This window comes from Canis aureus, chromosome 32 (genome assembly GCF_053574225.1).
Source record: "Canis aureus isolate CA01 chromosome 32, VMU_Caureus_v.1.0, whole genome shotgun sequence".
NCBI classification, from domain to species: domain Eukaryota; kingdom Metazoa; phylum Chordata; class Mammalia; order Carnivora; family Canidae; genus Canis; species Canis aureus.
In genome coordinates this window covers 25,129,338-25,151,117 of record NC_135642.1, presented here as the reverse complement: position 1 = coordinate 25,151,117, position 21,780 = coordinate 25,129,338, and the positions used below count along the sequence as shown (strand labels likewise).

The 21,780-nt window shown below is 38.0% G+C and overlaps 1 long non-coding RNA gene across 2 annotated transcripts in view; it reads right to left on the bottom strand.

Annotated features, from left to right (window-relative positions):
• LOC144303251 (uncharacterized) overlaps window positions 1-19,980 on the bottom strand; it is a 91,348-nt gene extending 71,368 nt beyond the window's left edge. Inside the window, exon 1 of one of the 2 annotated variants that reach the window (XR_013370308.1) lies at window positions 19,831-19,980. This is a non-coding gene — a long non-coding RNA (uncharacterized LOC144303251). The remainder of the gene's footprint in view (window positions 1-19,830) is intronic. The other variant, XR_013370309.1, reaches the window with a different exon arrangement.
• Window positions 19,981-21,780: the final 1,800 nt, after the last annotated feature.

Here is a 21,780-nt window from a genome sequence, read left to right as displayed (position 1 = left end):
ACCATTTTAGTAGCAATGGTTTAAGTTGCTTTGACTTTTAAAAGCCCTCAAAGTTCTTGGTTTTGACTTGTTTTATGGAAGAACCAAACTTCAGTGTCTCATGTGACCCTTCTTTCCCTCATAATTAGAATGGTCTTTTTCTGAGAGCAATACTTGACAGAATGTGGTCTGGGAGCCACTTCTATTAGCTTGACTGCTGGTGGTGGTGGTGGTTATGGTAAGGCTTGTTAACAGCATGGATTATTGGACCCAATCCCAGATCTAGTGAATGAGACCCTAGGGGCTTGGTTCCATAAAAATGCATTTTTAATAAGCTGGACAAGTGAATAATATGACCATTAAACTTTCAGAACCACTGTACTAGAAGATAATTTTCTGCCAAGCACAAACTTACTCTGAGTTGCAGCTGTTTCCAGGTCATATAGTACTCATATAGTGAAATGAAGCAAGAATATTATCTACTCTTGGAGCAGAGGGTCTTTACTCTGAAAAGTGGTCCCACACTTCCTGAAAGCTATGGAAAGTATTTCTGCAAGCAAATACAGTTGGTGAGACTGGTATGTGTATGTTTTCTGTAATATAGGTCTTGGCTAAAATTGCAGGATCTAGAGTCCGAATGACTAGGTTCAAATCCTGACTCTGCCACTAAACTGGCTGTAAATCTTGGGCAAATTACTTAAATCCCTGTATCTTAATTTTCTAATATGTAAGGTGGGGATAATACCTATCTCAAGATTGTAGGATTTAGAAGAGTCAATACAGGTAAAGCATTTACAGAAGTGTCCAGTATTAGTTTTCAACAAACATTAGTTATTGATGTTTTTGTGATATCATTGTCAAAGCTTCAATACCTATGTGGATGGTCTCTTACCACCCTTGTACCTGATAATCTTTTTTATTTTTAAGGGTATATGATATAGGATCAATCTGCATGATTAAACTTAATACTGGTAAACAGCTTATGGCATAGAGCCTGTTAATGGCAAAGAACAGAGCTTATGGAAGTTTTCCTGCAGACTGTCCTTGTAGCAGAGTTAGTTGAGATTAGCTGGCTGATTCTTCAGTTGCTGCCTTAAAGCAACCATGCAGTTGGGAGGAGATGGGTCACGACTTCTCTGAACCTCAGCTCTTAATTGAGGAATACTTGATAGTATCCCTCCTACCTTGGAGGAAAGCTGAGAGACTAATTAAGCTATTTCTGTGGCTCAGGATCTTAAGCTTTTAAGAGCATGAACTATGTTAAAACTTTACTAATTGCAGCCTGTGGTTTCTATTACTGCGATCCCTGAAGCTTCTCCTGCTTCCATTTTGGAATATGTACAGTAACCTAAAATGCAAGAAGGTGGCAGGTACTCAGATGGTAAGTCTGTTATGTATGTGCAGAAACAATGCACTTTATAATTAAGATCAAGTGATTGGATTGAGCAGAAGACAGAATCAGAGGCTTTAGTTGAAATATCTAATGAGGTAAATGAGAAACTTTGTTCTTGCTGTGAAGCTGAGCGTAAGTGAATATAAACTGGACTATCCTAGTCATGAAGAAGAAATGACAGATGAATAAGCTTATTTGTGAGGTAAACACCTTTTCAGATACTGTGTCCTTCCCTTCCCCCCATTGATTCTGTGCTTTTAATTCTATGACACTTTAACTTATAATATGTTCATCTAATACCTTCCTCTATCAACTAAACACCCTGCTTGGAATCCCTGTCGAATGGTTAAATAAACTTATGCTACTCTGAGGTTGATATAAGCATTGTATGGTAATCACTTCTACATTGTTGTCAGTAAGGTTCCTTTAATTTCCCATCATCCCCATGTATTCCTAGTCTTGGATGTGGAATGGGTATTTTACCTGTTCATTAATACTGCTTTCTGATGATGGTTCATTTCTCCCCTGCCTCTTCTCAGGCCTTTTGAAGTATCTTAGTGACTATTCCAACTTCATGTAATAACCTAGGACTGTAATTTTCTTTTATATTTTGATGAGATTATCACCTGATCTACTGTCTTTTCTTTACTACTGCTACTACTACTACTACTACTACTACTACTACTACTACTACTACTACTAGGGTTTCTGAAAATTTCAGTATCCATAAGGATGATCCATCCAACATCCTGGCTTTTCAGTTCTCTGAACTCCTCTTTATTACTTCTGTTTTCCATCCTACCTCAACCACTCCTTTCATTGTCCTACCAGTTTAGAGCCTTCTACACTGACCATTACCTCCTATTTATCTAACTTACTCTCTACAATGAACTCTCCAATAACTTCACTACTCAGAACATTCTTCAGTTGACCTTTTAACTGTTCATAAAGTCCTCAAAGGGACTGGTTTCCCTTTTTCCAAGTTAAGATTTCATCATTATTACCTCCATTATTACCTTCATTGTTTGGTATCTGTACTCCTGAGACCCTCTTTACCTCAAATTTCACATTTTAACACGAGTACATGAAGAAAGTTGGGATAACCTATAAACATGTTGACTAATTTCATATTAAATTCCTCTGTTTGTTAAATATGTGAATAGGCTTTTAGTGCTGCCAAACAATCCTATTTCATTTTCTTTGTGACTTCACCCTTTTTCTATCTTCAGAAACTATCTCCTACCTTTTTCAGTCTGCAATACCCCTTCCTTCTCTCCACTCTCAGCTAATGACCTAGTTGCACTGTGAAAATAGAACTATCAGAATAAAATATCATATCTTCCCAAACACAAAATCAACATATATGCATTTATACCCTTATACTCTGCTTCTATCCAGTGTAGACATCTAAGGCCAACACTCCAACTTGTGCAATGGATCCCATTCCTTCTCACCTGCTTCAGGTCTTCACTCATCTATGTATTTATCTTTTTCATCCCTTCTCTCTACCACTTTCATTGTGGGGCACCTGAATGGCTCAGTGGTTGAGCATTTGCCCTTGGCTCAAGTCATGACCCCGGGGTCCTGGGATCACGTCCCACATCAGGTTCCCTGCAGGGAGCTTGCTGCTTCCTCTGCCTGTGTCTCTGCCTCTCTGTGTGTCTCTCATGAATAAATAAATAAAATCTTTAAAAAAATTGGACATTGTTCCAACATGTTTACAGTTTGGGGTCACTTTATCACATGTGTAAATTACATAAAACTATTCCATCAGATCTAGGGAACGTCCAAATTTTTACCAAAGTAGATAGTCCTTTTATATTCTTAACATCCATTTATGACTAATCCAGTTTTTTAACCTCCTCCCTGGCATTTGATATTGTCATTTTTTTAAAATTAGCTCTTCTAATCAGTAATGTCTCACAACAGTCTTAATTTCCATTTCCCTAGGACTAGTGATGCTGAGCTTAATTGACATCCATATATCCTCTTCAGCAAAATGTTTGTCATATGTCCATTTCCCCCCCTAGTTCTATAAAAATAAAGTTGCCCTTTAACACTATATAAGTTTAAGGTGTACTACATGTTTACTTGATATATGTTGCAAAATGATTAACACCACAGTTCAAGCCAACTCAGTCCTGTCATGTAATCACCATCTTTTTTTTTTTTTTTTTTTTTTTTTTGTGGTAATAACATTCAAGATCCACTCTCTAAGCAATATTTAAATATATAATACAGTATTGAGTATAGCCTCCATACTAGACATTAGATTCCTCAAACTTTGTTAATTTTACAACTGGAAGTTTCTGTCCTTTGACGGATAGTTGCCCATTTCTCCCACCCCTAAACTTCTGGTATCTACCATTCTGTTTCTCTGAGATCAGCTTTTTTCAATTTCATATAAGTAAATTTATAAAGTATTCATCTTTTGTCTTTTATATCACTTATCCTAATGCTCTTAAGAGGTTCATTTGTTGTCAGAAAGGCTGGGATTTCCTTCTTTGTCATGGCTGAATAATACCCCAGCGTGTGTGTGTGTGTGTGTGTGTGTGTGTGTGTGTGTGTGTTGGGGGAGTATGCATTGCATCTTCATCCATTCATCTGTTGATGGACCTTTTTTTTTTTTTTTTTTTCTGTTTTGGATAATAAATCTGGAGTCTTATTTTTTTTTTATTTTTATTTTTATTTTTTTAAATTTTTTATTGGTGTTCAATTTACTAACATACAGAATAACCCCCAGTGCCCGTCTTTTAGTTAATACCACATCTTGGCTATTGTGAGTAGCGCTGCAATAAACGTGGGAGTGTAGATACCTCTAAAAGAACCTGATTTAATTTCCTTTGGATATACACAGCAGTGGGGATTGCTGGGTCATACAGTAGTTCTATTTTGAATTTATCGAGGATTCTCTATACCATTTTCCATTGTGGCTGCACCAGTTTACACTCCCACCAACAATGCACAAGGGTTTCCTTTTTTCTACATCCTTGCTAGCATTTGGTATCTCTTTGATGATAGCCATTCTAATGGATATGAGGTATCACAATGAGGTATCATTGTGTTTTTTGATTTGCATTTCTTTGACTAGTATGTTGATGGCCAACAGTGACATTAAAAGGTCATCTGTTGTCAATCATCCTTGGAAAAGTCTATTCAGTTCTGCCCATCTTTACAATGGATTTTTGTTGTTAGAGTTGTAGGAGTTCTTGTATATCTTGAATATAAATCTCTTATCAGTACATGATTAGCCAATATTTTCTCATTCTGTATGTTGCTTTTCATTTTGATTGTCTCTTTTCCTGTGCAGAAGCCTTTTTTTTTTTTTTTTTTTTTTAGTTTGATGTAGTCCCACTTTTGCTTTTTGATGCTTGTGCTTTTGCTATCATATCTAGGACATCACTGCTGCAACCAGTGTCAAGGAGCTTTATCCCTATATTTTCGTATAGAAGTATTATAGTTTCAGATCTTAAGTTGAAATCCTCAATTCATTCTGAGTTGTTTCTTTTGTGCATGGTGTAAGATAATGGTCCAATTTCATTCTTTGGTATGACAGTCCATTTCCCCCAACACCATTTATTGAAGAGACTGTTCTCTTTCCATTGTATATCATTGGCTCATTTGCTGTAAATTAATTGACCATACATTGACCCATAAACCACTGTGGGTTTATTTTTGGAGTTTTTAATCTGTTTATCTTTGTCTATTTTTATGCCACTACCATACAGTTTTGATTACTCTGGGTTTGCAGCATAGTTAGAAATCAGTAGGTGTGATGGTTTTGGCTTTGCTCTTCTTGAACAGAATTGCTTTGGTTATCTGGAGACTTCTATGGCTCTAGACAAACTTAAAGATTTGTTCTTTTTTTGGGGGGAAAATGCATTGGCCTTTTGATGTATATTGCATTGAATCTGTAGGCAACTTTGAGTAATATGGACATTTTGATGTCATTCATCCTTCCAAACCTATAAACAAGGGATATCTTTCCATTTATTTGCATCTTAAATTTCTTCCAGTGAAGTATAGTTTTTAACATGGAGATATTTCACCGCCTTTGTTGAACTTATTTCTAAGCATTTTACTGTTTAGTGCTATTGTGATAGGTTGTTTTCAGATTTTTCATTATTGTACAAAAATGCAACTATTTTTTGCATGTTGATTTTTTTAACATTGCAGAATTTATTAATTCTAGCAATTTTTTGGTGGAATCTTGAGGATTTTCTAAAATATGTAAGACCATTTCCTCTGCAAATAGACCATTGAATTTCTTCCTTTTTGATTTGGCTGACTTTAATCTCTTTTTCCTGCCTGACTGCTCTGACTGGAAATTGCTACTCTTTTATAGAGTGATCTCTTAGAAATAACAGTAAGATAACATTATCCCTCAGGCTCAGGGCCACTCCTATTCCTTCTTCCTTAAGCACTCTTCCTTCATAAATACTTACTTCCCCACTTTACTTATGTCTGCATTCAAATGCTGCTTGCAGAAAGGTTTCTAGGACAACTGTACCTAAGTAGTCTACCACTTTTCTACTGTCCTGTTACTATACCTTAAATTTCCAGCACTTATACTACCTAACATTGCTCATATCAATTTGTTTGATTCTGTAATGAAGATAAGGAACATTAAGATACATGCTTTAGTGATAGATCCTTAACATTTATAACAGTAACTAGTACATATTAAGATATTACCAACTACTTAGACTGAATGAATGGATGGCTATTGGCGCCTGCCTTTGGCCCAGGGCACGATCCTGGAGACCCGGGATCGAATCCCACATCGGGCTCTCGGTGCATGGAGCCTGCTTCTCCCTCTGCCTGTGTCTCTGCCTCTCTCTCTCTCTCTCTCTGTGTGACTATCATAAATAAATAAAAATTAAAAAAAAAAAAAAAAAAAAAAAGAAATACTATCACTGTCTCTAATACTGACTAGTTTTTTTTTCCAATAAAATTTTATATCACTTGTGATAAAATCATTTCAAAAACCCGGAAGAACAGGTTTTGTTTCCTGAAACTACCAGTCAAGTTTTCAGCAATAGTAGGTGATTTGAGGAGAATTTAAAACATAGATTATTTAAAAAGTTGTGGGCAGACTGTTGAGATACCACAAAGAATGGTGCCAAACATGAGGTGAGTGGCAACTGGAAGTTACTGGCTCTGAGCTTGAAGGTGGAGGTGAGGAAACCTTGCCAAGAGCCTGGAAAGAGAATCCTGTCAAGAGCTCCCTTGACAGGAACTGTGATGTTGGTTGGAGGGGTGTCCTTGGCCTGAAATGACACTGCATAGGAGGGACCTAGGGAAATAAATATGCTGACCTCACTCTGTTTTATTTCTCTGGTTTCTTGTTGGGCTCTTTAGGACCAAACCCGACCAGAACCCTGAAGGAAAAGGAGATGATTAAATCCACATAAGCTGGCTTCGTTAGCATAGAGCAAAATAAAAAGAAATAGAGTAGATTTAGAAGGGCAAATGGAAGATAGAAAGCATAACTAGAAGATAAGTTACTTATCTTGCATCTCATTAATTGACAGGATGAATACATTTATAGTAATATGACCAGTTTTAGTGTTCTGAACAATCTCCCACTTGACAAGTCCATTCTAATCTTCCAGATGTGCACAGAATGACTTCTCTATAATGATCAGAAGTGTTGCCTTCTGGCTTATGTTTCCTTTGCTCTGGTGCCTGTTGCTTTTTGCTTTTTATGTTTTGGCCCTTGACTGACCAGGCTCTTGGCCTCTCTGGCTTGTATAAACATCTTGATATTAATCCCCTAGTCTGTCCAGCAGGAAGTCTCTGCTCCACTCCAGCACCAGCTCATTCTGAAATGTTACAGATAGTAGAGCAGCTGGACCCTGGTGACATGATTGTGTCTTATCCCTCATTCTCTTGTAGTTAAGAGTTAGTGAGGTTTAGTTGAAGGTTGGTTAGAGGAGAAAGCGATTGAGGGGTGGATAGATATAGCCTCACACTGGACCTGGAACTATTTCCTTGGATGCAGGTCTTGTCCCTGTCTGATCCACTCTGCTAGACCTCTATTTACATTCATAGGTCCAGTTATCTGTTTTGTTTTTTTCTTTTTTCCTGTCCAGGGGCTTCTGTCAGGACCAATGGATGGATGGACTTTTCTACCTGAAGGATCTCACTGTAGACTGAGATAGAGATGATTATTTCTCAATGGGCTAAGGTCAAATTTCACACAGGATGAAAAAAATAGGCTAAGTTGGGAGCACACTGTTTGTATTTTGACTTTTTAAACTTGGATAGTTTTCCGTAAGAGTACACAAAAGTGTCTTTATTTTTTTAACTCTGAAGATATTCCATTTGGTACATATAAACAATGATGTATCCATATAATTGAATGCAGTATATCAAACTAGTTTTTTTTAGACTAATTCTAGTCTTTTAAAATTATAATCCTACCATAATACTTTAGATTTGTTTGTACATATGAGTATACACATAGAAAAAAACTGTGGTATTGTGAAGTCAGTTAAAGGCATTATAGTTTTGACATAATCAAATTAGATAATTCTTTCAACTGTGTAAGCTTGTTCCAGTCTTTATATCACTTTTTTAAAAACTTTTGACAGAGAGTGAGTGAGAGAAACAAGCCAGGGGGAGCAACAGAAGGAGAGGGAGATGCAAGACCACTGCTGAGCAGGGAGCCCAATGCAAGACTTGATCCCAGGGCCCTGAGATCATGCTCTGAGCCAAAACCAAGAGTTGATGATTATTAACTGACTGAGCCACTGGTGCTCATGGTCCTTACATCTTTAAGAGGGATTTGGTGTATATAGGTCCAGAAGCCATCTAGAGTTCTGGAATGTAAAAGTGGCTTGCTTATGGTTGGCTTCACAAAGTCATTCTCCTTGTTTGTTTGGCTAATTACTATTGAACTATCTACTTTATGGTTTTTGAAAGTTTTGACAATTGGGGCAGTTGTCTATTTCTTTTTATTTTTTTTTAGAAGCAATAAATTTATTTCTTATTGGTGTTCAATTTATCAACATACAGAATAACACCCAGTGCTCATCCCGTCAAGTGCCCCCCTCAGTGCCCGTCACCCATTCACCCCCACCCCCCGCCCTCCTCCCCTTCCACCACCCCTAGTTCATTTCCCAGAGTTAGGAGTCTTTGTTTTGTCTCCCTTTCTGATATTTCCCACACATTTCTTCTCCCTTCCCTTATATTCCCTTTCACTATTATTTATATTCCCCAAACGAATGAGACCATATAATGTTTGTCCTTCTCCAATTGACTTATTTCACTCAGCATAATACCCTCCAGTTCCATCCACGTTGAAGCAAATGGTGGGTATTTGTCATTTCTAATGGCTGAGTAATATTCCATTGTATACATAAACCACATCTTCTTTATCCATTCATCTTTCGATAGACACCGAGGCTCCTTCCACAGTTTGGCTATTGTGGACATTGCTGCTATAAACATAGGGGTGCAGGTGTCCCGGCGTTTCACAGCATCTGTATCTTTGGGGTAAATCCCCAGCAGTGCAATTGCTGGGTCGTAGGGCAGGTCTATTTTTAACTCTTTGAGGAACCTCCACACAGTTTTCCAGTGTGGCTGCACCAGTTCACATTCCCACCAGCAGTGTAAGAGGGTTCCCTTTTCTCCGCATCCTCTCCAACATTTGTGGTTTCCTGCCTTGTTAATTTTCCCCATTCTCACTGGTGTGAGGTGGTATCTCATTGTGGTTTTGATTTGTATTTCCCTGATGGCAAGTGATGCAGAGCATTTTCTCATGTGCGTGTTGGCCATGTCTATGTCTTCCTCTGTGAGATTTCTCTTCATGTCTTTTGCCCATTTCATGATTGGGTTGTTTGTTTCTCTGGTGTTGAGCTTAATAAGTTCTTTATAGATCTTGGAAACTAGCCCTTTGTCTGATACGTCATTTGCAAATATCTTCTCCTATTCTATAGGTTGTCTTTTAGTTTTGTTGACTATATCCTTTGCTGTGCAGAAGCTTCTTATCTTGATGAAGTCCCAATAGTTCATTTTTACTTTTGTTTCTTTTGCCTTCATGGATGTATCTTGTAAGAAGTTACTGTGGCCAAGTTCAAAAAGGGTGTTGCCTGTGTTCTTCTCCAGGATTTTGATGGAATCTTGTCTCACATTAAGATCTTTCATCCATTTTGAGTTTATCTTTGTGTATGGTGAAAGAGAGTGGTCTAGTTTCATTCTTCTGCATGTGGATGTCCAATTTTCCCAGCTAGGTTGTCTAATTTGTTGGCATATAGTTTTTCTTAATACTCTTAAAATTATTTGTATTGCTAGGGCGTTGGTTGTTATTTCTCCTCTTTGGTTTATGATTGATTGAAGCGCCCCCCCCCCCTTCCTTCTTTTTGAGTCTGGCTAAAGGTTTATCAATTTTGTTTATCTTTCCAAAGACCCAGCTCCTGATTTCAATGGTCTATTAATTAGTTTCTGTATCATTTTTTTTTCTTCTCTAATCATTATTATTTCCTTCCTTCTGCTGATTTTGGTTTTGTTCTTTTTCTAGCTCCTTTAGGTGTAAGGTTAGGTTATTTATTTAAAATTTTTCTTCTTGCTACTTCAAGAAGCAAGTATTGCTATAAACTTAAAACAGCTTTTGCTGTATCCCAAAGATACTGGACCATTTTTTTCATTTTCATTTTCATTTCTTTTCATGTGATTCTTTTTTTTTTTTTTTTTCTTTTTGGTTTTGGTTTTGACCCAGTCCTAATTGAATAGCCTGTTATTTAACTGCCATGTATTTGTGGTCTTCCTAGATTTTTGTCTTGTGGTTGATTGCTAGTTTTATTGTGTTGTGGTCAGAAAAGCTGTATGTAATGACTTCAATCTTTTTGAATTTGTTGAGACTTGTGGCTTAATATGTGACCTAATCTATAGAATGTTCCATGTGTACTTGAAAAGCATGTGTATTCTGTTTTAGGATGAATGTTCTGAATATATCTGTGAAATCAATCTGTTCTAGTGCATCCAAAGCCAGTTTCCTTGTTGATTTTTCTGTTTGTATGAGCTGTCCATTGATGTAAATGGGGTGTTAAGGTCTGCTACTATTAGTGTATCACTACTGATTACTTCCTTTGTTAGTTATTGCTTTATGTATTTAGGTACTTCTATATAGTGTGCATAAATATTCACAATTGTTATATCTTCTTGTTGTATTGTCCCTTTTATTATACAGTGTCCTCCTTTGTCTCTTGTTATAATCCTTGCCTTAAAATATATTTTATCCAATAAAGGTACTGCTGTCCTGGCTTTCTTTTGACACCCATTTGCATGATAAATGTTTGTTCATTCCATCACTTTCAACCTGCAGGTTTTTTTAGGTCTGAAATGAGTCTCTTGTATATGAGGCAGCATATAGATGGGTCTTTTTTTTTTTTTTTTTTAATTCATTATCCTATGTCTTTGATTAGAGTACTTAGTGCATTTATGTTCAAAGTAATTATTGATAGGTATGTTTATGGCCATTTTGTTACTTGTCTCATTGCTTTCTCTGCTTCCTTTAGCCTATTTGATCTAGTGTCTTTTAAATTTCACTTACTGTGTTCATCTCTCATTGGTTTTTAGCTCTTTGTTTAGGATCTCACTGATGTCCCTCACTCCTCAGTCTAGTATGTTTCAGACCATTATTTTAAATTCTCTCTCAGGCATATTTCTTGTCTCGTTTTGCTTAGGTCTTTTGCTATGGTTTTGTCCTGTTCTTTCATTTGGGACATACTGTGTCCTCATTTGTCTGTGCCTGTTTCTATGTGTTAGGAAACTCTGCTATACCTTCTGGTCCTGAAAGCAATGATCCTATGAAGAAGAGGTCCTGCAGAGCAGTGTCCACTGTTCACCAGAACTGGCCTTTCAAGCATATCTCCTGTAACCTGCTGTTGTGTCTTGGCTTATTTCTCCTTCAATTCAATCATATGCTATGGCTCCTGGTGTATTTTGGGCAATGTTTGATTCCTGTGTTAGTGGACCAGACTGGGGCCACTTTGGCCTTGAGTTTAGTCAGACCATGCACTTGCCAGAGATGCAGTAGCACCAAACTGTAGGGTGCTTTCCCTGTGTCATCCCTTGAGAAGCTTTTGTTGGTGAGTGAGGCCTGCAGTTGGACCTCTTCTCTGCCTGCAGCACACTGTTGGGACCTCTGTTTGGTGTGTGTAATTAGATTCCCCTCACCCCAGACCAGAAGGGACTTTGGAGTGGTGCTTGCCCCTGTCACTGTTAGGGCTGCTTGCATACTGCCAGGCTTGTGGCCCCAGTTTGAATGGGCTCCAGCTAAGAGCAGTTTGGAGGGGGCTGGCTGTGCAGTGTCCACAAAGTTTGTGTGCCTGTGAGAGGAAATATGCTGCTACCAGGACTGGGCCAATTGGGGTGAAGCATGCAGTTTTAACAAGGTGTGTGCAGGTCCCCCCTTAGAGAGGGCGTGCCACTACTGCCATGACCAAGGCCTCATAAAGCACATGATTGGGAGATGTGGTATTGGTAAAGTTTATGCAGATCTTCTGGGGGAGGAAACCTGTAGTGTAGGGACTGAGGCAAGCATGACTGGAAAAGGCAGCTCTATCAAGACCCCAGGGTGGGTGCGTGGGTGAAGGGTGAAAGGAAGTACAGGGCTTGGTGTAAAGAAGTTAGTGAATGTCCAGTGTGGCTCCGGTTCCTGCAGGTGGCTATATGTTTATGCTGGGGAGTGGGGGAGGGAAAGAGCATCTACTTGCTCCTTTGTTCCTGGAGAAGTCCCTCAGGGAATCTGCTCTTCCAGATTGTGTTGAATTAAGTTCACCCTCTAAGTTGAAATTCTAACCTCTGGTAGCTATGAAAATGACCTTGTTTGGAGATGAGGTCTTTGCAGATAAAAATAAGTTAAGGTCTTTACAGGGAGCTCTAATCCAACATAACTGTTATTCTTATAAGAAGAAAATGCTCTGTGAAGACAGACACATGGGGAGAACAGAGTACTATGACGACTGAGGCAAAGGTTGGAAAGCTACAGCCATAAGCCAAATGACATCTGGCTACCAGAAGCTAGATGAGACAAGGAAAGAGCCTCTCCTAGAGGCTTTAGAGAGAGCATGGCCCTGCCAACACTTTGATCTCATATTTATAGCCTCCAGATATGTGAGAGTAAATTTGTTTTTAAGCCTCTCAGTCTGTGGTAATTTGTTGTAGCAGCCTTTGCTAACAAATACTGTACTCATTCCTACCTCAAAAAGTTTTTGTGAGGGCCAGATGATGTAGTGTATTTGCATATATGTGAAAGCAATCACATACTATAAGGTGAACAAATGGAATGAACATTCCCATTCAGCATGAGGGAGGAATGCATTTTTTCAGCTCGACTCAGTAGGACTAGCACCACGTTTTCTTCCAGCCTGTGACTATTTAATTGGCTACTGCTGGCCATTCTGATGAACCCACCTCACCCCCTTACTCTTAGCACAGATGTAGACTCTCCTGTGGAAGTCCTGTGTTATTTCATTTCCAGAACGTTCTTGTCCTGTGACACTTGATGTTTTCCCACCCTCCAGCTTAGAGTAACTGTGCTAACAATTATTTAGGGGAAATAAGCTGTCTACCAATTCATTCATGAGGAAGGAAAGAAAGTTCTTAAAATCAAGAACTGTAGGTGATTCCTACTTGGAATATTCCTATGAAGAACTTGTACGTAATGTCCCACAGAAGTTAAATTTAACTGGATGGACTTCTGAGAAATGAACTTCATCCTGGAGCCTTCCTCATTGACCTGCCAAATTTGGCACTTTTTTCCAAGTCACCTTAGCTGACTTTCTCTGTTAGTGAGATTATCAAAAAGGCATTCTGCAGGTCTCTGTACCAGAGATGGCTGTGAGATAACCATTTAGAACTTGCTCTATGAATCAGAAGTTACCATACCATGGTATCTTCTTTCTGGGTTAATATGTGGTGAATAGCTTGATGGACAATTCTTGCTCCTAACTTCCATTATCATGTGGTTTTTCCCACTGGCTTGAAGTATTATAGGGTACTAGCAAAGACAACAGATGAAATGAGGAAACAAAAATCCATTTTCTGCCAGAGAGAGAGAGAGAGAGAGAGAGAGAAGATCTAGATAGTGTTTACATTTCACCATTTTCTTCTTGAGCATCTCCTAGTGCTCCTCCCTATGACAAGCATTATATAATGCTTACTGTGTATAATTACAGTGTATCTGTTCTATTTGAAGGGGAGATTTTCCTTGAGGAATGATTAAAATGACCTATCCTTAAGTCCAGCTATGTTTATTCTTTTTAGTAGAGGGTACCCTTCACTAAGGTTATTCAAGGCAGGGTTTCTTTTAGGATTTAGGGGGAAATAATACATAGGAATTCTTGAAGATTTCAGCTTAGAGTTTGGGAAACCATATAGCAATATAGAGCAAAAGCCCAAACAAAGAATAAAAAACTGATTGGTAATGTTCCAATTGGCTATTTATAATAATGTCTAATAACCCTCCAAACACAGTGGCTTATCCAAATGAAGATTTCTCACTTAAAAGTTTGTAGGTCTATTATATCTTTCTTGGGCTTGGCTTGAATTGACTGCCCTTGATAGGGACAATATGGATTCAGATATTTCATGCTTATCTTTCTGTTTTTGGATCAGTATATGAGACCTTTTTCTCATAGTACATCATACACACTTCAAGAAGCTTGCAGGAGACTTGCCAATCCTCCTTAAGGCCTCGGCTTGAAACTGTCACACTGTCCCTTCTATCCTTACTTGGCTAGTCTAAAAAGTGTCTTATTTTTTTTAATTCAATTTCAGAGTGTACAAGCAGGAGGGGGAGCAGGAGAGAGACTCTTAAGTGGACTCTATGCTAAGCCCAACTTGGAGCTCAATCCCATGACCATGAGATCAGAATTTGAGCCAAAAACCAAGAGTCAGATGCTCGGTCTATGTTGCCAACCAGGTACCCCAGAATATCAAGCAGGACCCTGTGCTGAGCATGGAGCTTGACATGGGGCTTGATCTCAGGACTCAGATCATGACATGAGCCAGTACCAAGAGTCAGTCACTCAACTGACTGAGCCACCCAGACGCCCTTTATTCTGAATGAATTTATAGCCAAGCCCATCAATGGGGGTGAGGAAGCATTTTCTTGTACTCAAATGGAAAGCACCTGCAGAGTTATAGGGCAAGGGGCATGGGTTTCTCATGACTGGGAAGAATTGAAGAGTTGAGAATGCTATGTTTGTCAGGTGGTTTCTTAAGAACTTTAGGGGTGGAGATAGAAGAGGATGGTGCAAGGGGCTCGGTGAACATAGATATTATAACTGGTGGCCTAATTATCACCTGTACAAGCTTCTTAGGGTTGCCTACCAAGATGCCACAAACTGTAACCTAACACAACAAAGTCACTGTCATACAGTTGTGGAGTCCACAAGTCCAGAATTTACATACAGGGCCATGTGTCTATGAAACCTTGACTTTTCCTGGCTTCTGGTAGTTTGTGGACAACTGTTGGCATTCCTTGGTTTGTTAGGTGTATAACTCCAATATCTGCCTTTATTATCACATGGAATTTGCCCTGTGTGTCTGTCTTTACATGACCATAATCTTATGAGGATACCAGTCATACTAGATGACAGACCCATACTGCTTCAGTACAACCTCATCTTAAAATAATTATATCTACAATGACCCTATCCAAATAAGATCATATTCAAAGGCACCAGGAGTTAGAACTTCAACATCCCTTTATAATTTTTTGTGAGTGGGAACATAATGCCATCTACAACTTAATCAGTATAAGCTTTTTATGACCACTATGCCAAATGTTAAGAACTGGAATTGCATCCTTATGCTGTTTTTCTGCTTATCACAAATAGACCTGATGTAGTGAATGTTTTCTTTATAAATAAATGCGAATAATCATTTATAGATATACATATTCCCATTAAGGTAATAGCATTTATTTATTGCATTTATTATTTATTGATCTACTGTTTTAAAGATTTATCTATTTTAGAGCACATTAGCGAGTGAGGAAGAGCAGTGGGAGAGAGAATCCTGAAGCAGATCACCACTGAGCATGGAGCCTGATGTGGATCTAGATCCTAGGACCCTGAGATCATGACCTGACTCAAAAACAAGAGTTGGCTACTTAACCAACTAAGCTACTCATTCACTCCAAGAGTATAGCTTTTAAAAACAGTTGTCTATCTGAATTTTTATGCCAGTAGAAGGAGCTGAGAGGGAGGATACTTTATTTCATAAGATATTTTTTGGAAAAAAATAAGGAACACAAGGTACTGCTCTATTAAAATTCCACAATCATATTGATCACATTTTCTTCAGTAACAATGTTCAATACTGAAAGACAGCATTTTTAAAGTAATTGCTTAAAAAAAATCACTTGTTTTGCAAAATCATTTCAGGCTGCTTCAAGGACATAGAATAAGTCCTAAAGCTGTTTATTAATCTTGCTTTGTCTAATACATGAATATTCCTAGGATATACTTGCTAAGAATCTAATTTTAATTTTCTTTATTAAAATATAGTATTCTGTTGTGATTTCCTCCCCCTCTAAATCCTACCAATCTTTGGACAGGAAATGTCACCTTTGCCTAAACTAGTGGTTCAGCTACCTACTATATATTTTAGCACCTTAGCTCTTAAAAACTCCAGTATTTCTGGTAGTCCTCAAGGACATAGCATATGCTCACAAACAGTGCTCTCAATTTTTACTCAGTTCAAGCTCTGAGTTCATCTTCCCCTTACTAATTTCTCCTACCCTCACAGCTATGCAGAGGGCTTGCAGTGAGGTGCTTTCTAGTCCTCATAGGACATTGCTGATGTTCTTGATCCTAGGGACCTCTTCTGATGTGCCCCAAACTTCCCAACCTTAGGAGTTCCAACATGGTCTGGCTTACCCTGGGGCCTCACTGTATATTGTACATGAGAAGGGAGTGTTTTCCTCTTCCCCAATCTATAAAGTGCTTTGAACTTTGAGCTGCTAAAGTCTACCATGGGGCCAGCTTCAATGTCCTCTTGGAACCCAGCTTAGAGGGCTGTTTTCCTTTATGAAAAAATTTTCTTACTGTGATAAGAATTCATAATGTGAAATCTACCCTCTACTAATTAAGTGCATGGGATAATGCTGACTATGGGCATGCTCTTGAACAGAGGATCTTTAGAAATTAACATAACTGAAATTGTATACCTATTAAACAGTAATTACCCATTCTGCTTTTCCTTTAGCCCTTGGAAACCACCATTCTACTATTCGAGTTGGACAAATTTACTCATGTAAATCATGTAATATTTGTGCTTAGTAACTAGCTTGTTTCATTTAGCACAATGTCCTCCGGGTTCATCCATGTGGTCACATAGGGCAGTATTTCTTCCTTCTTTTTTGAAGTTTATTTTTAAGACTGAGTGATCTATTATGTGTACATACCACATTTTATCTACCTGTTGATGGACATTTGGGTTATTTCCATGTGTTTACTATTGTGAATAATCTATAATGAATGTATGGTGCAGTTATCTCTTCAAGATCCTGCTTTAAGTTCCTCTGGTTATATACATCCCATCAGCAATGGGATTACTGGGTTATATAGTAACTCAATTTTCATTCTTAGGAGCTTTCATACTGTTTTCCGTAGGGACTATGTCATTTTACACTCTTATTAACAGTATACAAGGGTTCCAATTTCTTTGTATTCTTACCAAAACTTGTCTTAAAAATAGCAATCATTGTAAAAGGTATAAGGCATTCTCTCATTGTGATTTTGATTTGCAGTTCCCCGATTACAAACTAAAATGAAAAGTTTTAACATACTAATTTTAAAATTATAAATGTTGGCCACTGGCAATTTCTCTTTGGAGAAATTAAGACCTGAGTTGCTAAGATTACCCTGGGATGCTTGTCCTCATAGAATCCAGTTTGAGTGCTGTCCTACCCACTTTCCCCTCATCTCAAATGTATGTACAAAGTTCTTATTCTCCTGCAACAAAATTTCAAAAACAATTTGAAGAAAAATAATGTAAAGTTTAAAAATAAGGATACCCTTAACAAAACTTCTGAAGGTCACATGCTAATCAATTTATTGGTCATATCTGAATATCTTTGTATGCTTGTATTTTTAAAAATTCACTACTTTAATATATAAAACATCAAAATAATAGAATAATAGAAACTTGGGAATAGTTCTGAGAGGAAACTATTGCTGGTGACAACAGCAGAGGTTGGGTAAAAAAATGTCCAACTCTGAGAAGAACAGACACCTAGTTGGAGCCTGATTAACTTGACTGATAGGCCTAAATGAAATTCAAATCTTAACTCTCTGACCTACTAATGTGTGGGTAGGATGCTGTTTTTTTTGTTTTGTTTTGTTTTGTTTTGTTTGTTTTTTTGTTTTTTAACCAAATCTGAAGATAAAGTAGAGTGATACAAAAATGTTATGAACTTAATTTCTGGGAGTAATCTAAGTCTGGAAGTCAGGGACCTCAGCTACGATCTTGGATTTGATAACAACCCTCCGTGATATTCAGATAAGCCACATGCCTTCCTTGTGCTTCACTTTCCTCATATGTAAAATAAGACTATTTGCCCTGCCTCTTCCTCATGGTGGATGTGAGAATAGCATGTGGCTAGTTAATGTAAAAAGGTTCTGAAATAAGCAGAATGAGGATAACTGACCAAGTGACCAGTGCTGTGGTTGTTGTTTTCTGTTAGTCTTGGTTTATTTAGAAGATGGGTATGGCTTCTGTTGACTCTAGATGTCTCTCTCAATCAGTCTATGAATGATCAAGGGCATTTCACCTTGGAGGCATAAGTCCTCTTATTCTTCACCTTTCTACTTTATGGGGTGAAGCTAGACTGGTTGGTCTTCCAGATAGCTCCAACAGACCTCTCAGTTGTGGGAAGAGTAAAAGAGAAGATTGTGGTATTATTGGGGGAAAAAAAAAAACAAAACTTGTTGTGGCTCTTATTTCTATTGGAGAAAAACAGTGTTGACAATAGAAACTGTTGGTCTCATTAGGCTAATACTAACAAAATTAAAATGTAAGAACAATGGCTATGTCATTGGAGGCATTTCTCATTTTGGCAGAAAATGAAAGATCTGAAAATCTGTGACCTGAGCAGATGTTAAAATATCACTAGGTCAAGGGAGAATATACATGGAAATTTCTTTAATGAAGGGCAGGAAGGTTGACTTTTTGGATAAATATTTGTTATGGAGTTAAGAAATTTGGGTTTGCCTTGTAGGGATATAAGTGTTCCTTTCTAGTTCTCTATCTTCCTATCATCGAGTACTTACCTAGTCCATGGACTTGATCTTCACACTGACTCTATGAGGTAGATGTTTTCTTCCAGATAGAGAATCTGGGTCCCAGAGTTGTTTGTACATGTCAAACACTCCATAAATATTGGAGCCCCTAGTCCATCCCATGGCTAACTCTGAATCAGACTACAATTTTCTTTTCTCCGATGACTTAAGTGAGAACTATTGATGAGCTTTTATAATCAGACCTTTCTTTTACTGCCATGCTTAGTGGAAGAAATGATGAGCTATTCTGTTTTAAACTGTGACCTAAAGGTTCTCTCTAGGAGGTTCTGGGCAAGTGAAAAACCCATGAAATTACTTCATGACTAACTCATTTAGCATAGCCTAATTTTTGTATTTATGGGTTGCATTTATATTTCAGAATCAAATCAATTTATGCAGACTTTATGGGGTAAAGATCGGAGGAATGGCAGATCTATGGACACATAAACATAGGGATTATATTTGGGTTGAGCCTTAGAAAACAAAGCTTTTAGAAGAAAACAATGGGAATGGGGGTGCTGAAAGAAGAGCATTCATGCTAGGACTAGAATAATTCATAGAGTCATGGTGATACAGTGTACTGGGTGGGCATGCATTTGGGTATAGCACAGGGTATATTTGTAAGATAGCAGAAGATGCTAAAAGTATAACTTGGAGGCCAAGTTTGAAGAGTTTTGAATGCCATTCATAAAGGTCTAGACTTAGATCATGTATTCACTCAGGTACCCATTCATACACTTAAACATTAAACTCCTAATGTATGCTAGGTCTTGTGTTAGAACTTGGTCATATAGATACCATTTTGGTTCTGAAGATCTGGTGTTAGGAACCCATTAATGTTGTTGAAAGGAGTATGAATAGAGTTGTGTGGGAAGATGTAGAGAAGGAAGTTAGAACTAATGGAAGCTGGAAGGGTTTTCCAGAGGAGGCACTAAGAATTTCAAAGGATGAATAAGTATTAGACAGAGTATGAGTTGCTAAGTGGAGAAGGCAGAACAGGAAGAGAGCCCAGCATGTAGAGAAGCATGAAGATAGGAAAAATGTGATCCTTAGAGGGAACACCTAGTAGGATAGACTGTGTAGAATAGAGCTGGAGTTGGAATCCAAGGCCAATCTTAGAGGCTGGAGATTAAGTCCAATTATCTAGACAATCACACTTACGTAATAAAGCCCTAATACAAACTCTCAACACTGAAGTTGAAGTGAGCTTCCTGGGTTGACCATACTTGATGTGTATTATCACACACTGATGCTGTGAGGATGTTGCATTCCAAGGACAATTAAAGCTCCATGCTTGGAATCCTCCTAGACTCTGCCCTATGCCTCTCTTCCTTTGGCTGGTTCCTGTTTTCCTTTGCCTGTAGAAATGTAATGATGAGTAAAATAGGTTTCAGTGAATTCTGGGAATTTTCTGACAAATTATCGAACTGAGGAAGGCTATAGGAAACTCCCAAACCTGTAGTTGGTGTCAGAAGTGAGGATCTTTTTGTGGGGACTCATCCATCTACCCTTATAGTTATTCCTGAATTTGTGGCAGTTGGAAGTCAGGAGTCATGGGCTAAGTGGTCAGTCTGGAGTACTGTAGTCTCAACCTTGCATTTAGTTAACCCTGGGTAAATTTTATAATAAAAGCTCTGTTGAGAGACATGAAAACTTTAATTCAAAGACAGCAGGAATGGAAATGAGAGATTGGATTCAAGAAACATTTTAGGGATGGAACCAATAGAATTTGATTAGATGTGTGATTATGTGGGAATTTGGTTTGGGCTGGAAAGGGGAAGGAGGAAAATGGGTTTGTTCAGAATACTTAGCATTTGAATATGCTTATGCATCTGCCATTAAAAAACAGTTCAATAAAAACCATTCCTTGAAGCCATATCAACTCCCACCAAGCAAACTGGCTTATGGTTCTATGCTTTATAACTTAGCCTCTCTAATAGAGTTGTCAATATTGCCATTCTTATTTTTAAATTTTCAGTCATTTTTCAAGTCCGTCTCGTCTGGATTTTACTAACACTACCTAACTACTCTTGGTAATGTCAGAAACTTTTTTTGTTTGTTTTTTTTGTAATAAACTTACTTATTTGTAATATTTCATGAAGAATTTTGAGTCCTTAGATAACCTTGAAACTTCTCATCTTTTTCTTAAACGTTGGTCTCTTGAAGTTTAATACTTTTTCCTGATTTTCTATGTACCTAACTTACCTTTTATTTTTATTTTTATTTATTTATGATAGTCACACACACACAGAGAGAGAGAGAGAGAGAGAGAGAGAGAGAGAGAGAGGCAGAGACACAAGCAGGCTCCATGCACCAGGAGCCCGACGTGGGATTCGATCCCAGGTCTCCAGGATCGCGCCCTGGGCCAAAGGCAGGCGCCAAACCGCTGCGCCACCCAGGGATCCCTAACTTACCTTTTTATGCCAGCTCCTTTCCACTAAAAACCTCTAGATGTTGGTATTCATCAGCATTGTTGGTTTTTTTTTTTTTTTTTTCTCCTTTCACTTTGTCTTTTAAAAACCGTTGATTTTTCTTGGCTTAAAATACCAGTAACTTCTAAATTTATTTTTATACCATGTAATCTTGCTTAGCTTTAGACTCCTATATCTAACATTCTGTTACAACGTCATCTTGGGTATCCCATAGTTCTCCTAAATCAAACATGTTCCAGAGAGAGCACTCTTTACCCCAGCACTTTTACCTGGTTGATCATCTTTCCTACCAACCTATCATCTTTTCCTCCTACAGAAGCCTGTCATATGGCAGTCATTATTTACTGACCCTCCATCACTATTCATCTTTGCCTTCTAACCATTATCACATTTGCTAATTCAACTTCAAAATCTACCCTATTATTTATTTCCACTGTGATTACCTCCTGCAGGTCAGGACTTGTCCTGCTGACTACAAAGGTGGTTCGAGAGGGTCTTGTTGCTTTGACTTTTTGTTCACCAATCCCAATCCATTCTCCCCACAATGTCCAGAGGAATACAATTAAAATGTAAATATGTCTACACTAAATAAAAATCTCAAGTACCCTCTACTGTATTTAGAAAAGACAGTCTCTTAAGATCTTGAATAATCTGGCCCCAAAAGAGTTCTCCACCCTCA